Here is a 5,700-nt window from a genome sequence, read left to right on the forward strand (position 1 = left end):
AGGGCTTGCAATGTCGAGTCACATGCCTGGCCAGGTTGCACTGTGGGTGTGGTAAGTATGGATGTATTATGCTAACTGTAGTGAAATAAGCAAGAAAGGGTAAAGCATTAACTGCATGAAAGAAAATACAATAAAGGCTGTAGAGTAATAAATGTGGAATTAGAGCTGTATTGCAAGAAATAAATACTGCCAACTGTTTTGCAATAAAAACGTGAAACAATACCAGTAACTGCATTAAAGTATATACAATAAAGTTTGTAGTGCAATAACTGGGGAATTAGAGCTGTATTGCAAGAAATAAACAATACCAATTATTCTGCAATAACACATGAAACAATGCCAATACCACCAAGGAAAATGGTGTAGACCAGGATTGTGTTTTTGTAACCATTGCAGTAAAGTTGTATGCATTCATGCTGTAAGGTAAAGTGCTGCAATCAAGTATAGCACTGTAACAGCTGTAGAATGCACATCTAATGGCTGCCAATTGTTTTGTTTAAATCATATAGTACCATTCAAGGCTATTGCAAGGCCAGTATTGTTCACATAATGATCTGTCATCAGCAAACATCAGGTAATCAATGTATATGGGTGAGGTTGCCCACTCCATGAACTGATATTGTTTGTTCACTTCACAGATATTGCAACCCATTAACAACAAATTGTGCACACCATCATTGTTTATACTGAGATATAGCATACCTACTATATGCATTATGCTTGTATTTTCTGCATGTGTGTTCTGCTGTCACTACAGTCTAGTATAACACTGTAGTAGTGCTGCCAGGTCATATTTTGGTTTCAGGTAATCTGTAGGCAAATATCACTCAGTCAGTAATCAGCAGTAACTCAGTAACTTAGTTTGTTAAATGCTATGTATACAGTATATTTTGCTTTACACAGACCAGGGTTCGAAGCCAGTGCTATGTAGCACTACATTTTGCAGTAGCAGTCATGCATTGCTCACATATTCTCTGTCCACAGGAACTACAGGTAAATGGGTGAGGTAGTCCATATTATGGGTAAATAATTGTGTATTTATATTTCCCATACTGTTAACATCATTAGCAAGAATGTGAAAAATCAGCAATGTGCAGTCAGAAATAATATCTATAATTCTGGTATGGCTGTATGCCTGGAGTGTCTATTAAAAGCTGCTGCAGTCAATTAATACATTCCATGCAGATATCCCTGGCAGTCACTGCTATTGGGCTCTATTCTCATGCCTGCCAACCAAGGGATTGACTGCTGTTTAGTCTCTGTACTGTACATATACATGTCTCTCAAGTGTCATGATTTCATGTTATGTAATTAGTAGTGCGTAAACTGGCTGTTACAGGAATACCATGGCAATGAGTACCTAGATTGCAAAATATCACCATTTCAGCTCACAGAACACCTTGGTAGTTATAAAGGTCCACCTGATGGGCGAGTGTTCTGCATAGGTGTGTAGCCGCAGTTGTTACCTTTAGGCCCATAGTGTCCCACACATATAGCTTGAAAGGTATGTATGTGCCACATCAACTACAGGAGACTTGTACTCACTGTACACATAAAGAAAATACAGCCCAGTAGCTTACATAGTAGTACTGTTGTCAAGAAAGTAAGCAGCACGTTTACTAATGGACTGAATTTCTCTCTCTCCCCACCCCAATCTTCATTTATTTATTACTGTTATGCATTGGTTATGGTTTACTATTAACATATATTATTACACATGAACTGTTTTTTGGCGCATGTGTTTTATTATTGTTATGTATTTTAATGGATGCATATTAACATATCTTGTTAAATTACTTATTTTGTTGGCCTTATGCTGCAACTGTCACTGGCATGCTGTTATACTGACTGTTCTGTTATTTATTGTTGTGTTTCACGTAATATGCACTGATATGTAATTGAATTATTTCCAATGTTCTGCCATGCTGTTATTACTAAGAATGTTATTTAAGAACTAACCTATAACTATTGCTATACCTCCATTTCCACAGCACATCAGAGTAGGCTGGTTCCTGGTGATCCGCCTATCTTGCCTCAACTGACAGTGGCACCGGGTCCTAGCATGTCTGGGACCCAGGCTGGTTTTTATCTCTCCACTGCCCCTGCACCACCTGTGGTGTACAGTGGAACCACCTCAGGGGATGGGGCCTGGCCTCCCCCTGGGAGTGGAGATGGAGGGGCTGCAGTCACCCAGGATTAACTGACAGTCATGGTGCTTAGGACTGTTCAACAGAGCTATGAATACTGTCTGCATCAGACTGAGAGCATATTGGCCAACCTGGTGGGGCATGCTCACCCTGGTGCCCAGTCTCCACCACAGGCACCCTTGGGGCAGTGAAGGAGGAGTGTCAACCATCCCATGGGTTGGGACTTAAGTCACACTGCTGCCGTATGGAGGCACATGTGACTTGAATTCCACAACACCCTCCCCATCCAAGGTGTTTGCCTCTTCATGTATCACACACTACCCCTGTCTGCTGTCTTGTCTGTCTGCAAGTGCATCCTCTCCTACCCAACTTACCTTCCCACATGTACCTATGTCCCTTGCCCTACATTTCACTCTCACCTTAAAAAAATGGGCACCTGTCCCCAAATAAAATATTGTCCCATACATAGCTCTCCATGTCGCACACAAGTCCCCTGGACATGACTAATCTCATCTAACTGGCTTGAAAACACAGTTATGTTGACCTCATCCATCTCTCTGGGGTTTCAGAGTACAAATTAATTTACAAAATCTGTCAAAATGCACAGATGGTGCTGTACAAGATATGGATAGCTACGGCTATTTCCTACACCCTTCCTGCACATCCCTAACTGCTTTTCATTGTGTTTTTCCACCTGCTTGCCCCCATTTTACCACTTTCCTATCACCTCCTTTTTCTTTTCTTTATATTTTCTTAGTGCTAGCTAAGCTTAAATGAGCTTTAATGAGTAAATGTCTTTATGACATTGTTAGACACATGTACAAAGAAACACCTCTGCCAACTATCAAACCCGGGCCTGTCTTACTTACAGCCCACTACATTAACCCACCATGCCACAGAAATCTGACCTAAAACAGGTGTTTCCAGCAAAACATGCTGATTGCCATTTACAGTCATTAGGCATGTAACTGAAATAAAAACTAATGGGAAAAGTGGGAATGTACCTTGGACTCTGGTGTAATAAATCACCAACAGACAGCCAAAGACATAATAGTGTATGTAAGTGAGGCCTGTGATAGCAGGTATATGTGCCCTTTTATGAGCAACCTCTGGAAAGACACTTGCTAAGGCAGCAATGGCAAAGTGCATGTACAATTGGGACCATGGTGCAGCTATACAGCCAGATAAAACCATGCACATACTGATGGATGTAGAATTTTTTGTTGCAGCCTTATAAAGCACATATATCTTACAAATATGCATACATTTGCAGTGGCTCAGTAGTGCAGTCTGTTAAATGCCTTGCATGTGCTACATTTTGCCACAGACAGTCCTGGGTTCAGATCCAGTTTTGAGTTGCAGTTCTATTACATTATTGCGAAGACAGCAAGAAATGACTGAGTTGTGCAATCCTAATCTGCACAGGTTACTTCTAGTTAATAAACTGCTACCCAGTTTTGCAAGTCGGAGGCCTGCAGGTAGGGACACACTGTGCATATCTGTATAGATTAACTATATGTTGCCTGCTACTCTGTTATAGGCACTGTTGCATAACAGATGTACCTTAATCACATGCCTCAATCAGACTGTACAGGGTACCCTTACCCTGGCTCTGCCATAATGACAGAGCTGCTACAGCTGCCACAGTTACATGTGCAGCTTGCTGCTCTCAAAAGTGTCCACACCCCCCTCATGTGCAGTCTGTAGCATACACAGCTGTATGTAAAGGTAGCTGCTTCAGACCTAACATACCTCTCAAGCCCCTAGAACAAGGAATTCGGACATAGCCATATGTAATGAGGGGGGCTAAGGCTCACAGAAAGGGACATGTGTAAAGGTTTTCCCCTGCAAAGTAGGTTGATAGACTAACAGCTATTGCATTAGCATGTATATTCTGATGAGTATGAAGTCTGACACTCAAGTGTGTCTCTTACCTTACCAACCCCAACCCACAATGCTTGCCAGTCAACTTCCAGATGACCACAATGTCATGGGGCACTGACCACTCATATGAGGCAAAACTGTAGACAGACTCCATAAATCCCTACAGTTGACAGTTATGGTACCTACCCTCTGGGATGCGATACTCTTCACATCTCACATAATACATTGTGACAATGAGTAAGGGTGTACACTCTTGCAACATCAAACAATGCACTGTAATTCACCTTCTTCATTCAGTCCCTGTCTCACATACATAGTTCTAACATTTTAAAAGTGTCCCTGAATGTCCCTGATGTACTCTAGCTAAGTGCCCATTTCTGTTGACATATGTCCCTGTTTGGTTGATGGCTATGTTTAAAATACCTGTCAAACCCTTACAGCATGAAAGCAGGACAAAGCCATAATTTATGGGGCCATCACGGCTCAAACATAGTGACAGTGTTTAAATATCTGTCAGAGGGCCACAAGTTTGTGTAAAACTGACCAAAACTATGAGGCAAACATGTTGACATTACACAAACATCTGTATAGTTGACAGGTATGATGCTACAGGGAACATATACTACAGCAGGTTTGCATTGTTTTCTGTCGTTGTGGCACACTGCTGTTGTTGGACTCTCTCCATATAGTTGTAATAGCACACTGTCAATTGTCTGGCAGTGGCCATATGACATATCAGTGGAAGTTTGCCCACAGGAGACAAAACACAGTAGACTGTAGTACTGGGTGTTGAAACATACAGCAGAATCTATACCCCAATATTGCTACTATCTTGGTGGTATCCACACATGTAGAGTGATGCCAGATTGTGGGGTATGATGTGTGAGGGAGCAGTGGCTACTGCAGGCCATTATGGGTGTGCTGAATCTGTACATAGTGGATGTCCATGTATCTGGTCCTATAATGTTTTCCCCTTTTGTTGTCTTTCAGGAACTATGTGCCGCAGGAGACATGTCCCATTCACAGATGCAGAGAATGACATAATAGTGGGTGGACTGAGGCAGCACCATCAGATCTTGTTGTCCAGGGGGAGGCATAATTGAGAGCAGTGGGTAGCATTGTGGGCAGACCTTGTGCAGGATGTCAATCAGATTGGCCAACAGGACAGGACCTATGAGCAGGTCCAACATTGGGCCACAGACATGTTGAATGCTGCACAATGAAGGGCAGCTGCTGTTGCCAGGGATTGTGCTGCCACTGGTGGAGGGCCTGCAAAAGAATAACCACTCTTGGCCACAGAGGAAATCCTGGTGAACCAAGGAACACATGACAGCTCCCAGGCATCCATCACACCATACATTGTGGAGGTGGATGCCACAGTGTCCACAGCAGAGGAGAGTCCAGGTGAGCATACTGTGTTCACCAGTGTAATACTGTATCAGTCACTGTGGCAAGCTGTGCATAGCTGTACATGGGTGTTAGGTCTACCTGCATTGGGGAGTTAGGGTATATGCAGATTTGAGCACACATACTCAATGTCAGCAATACAGCCAGTATCACAGTATTTACTGTACATGTGGATATATGCACATATTACCTTCTAGTGCTGCAACCTTTGCTGGTGCTGACAATACCTCTCCCTCACTTTTTCATAGGTCCATCAGGTGTG

Source organism: Protopterus annectens, chromosome 1.part0, assembly GCF_019279795.1.
Source record: "Protopterus annectens isolate FY-2018-M chromosome 1.part0, PAN1.0, whole genome shotgun sequence".
Taxonomy (NCBI): Eukaryota; Metazoa; Chordata; order Ceratodontiformes; family Protopteridae; genus Protopterus; species Protopterus annectens.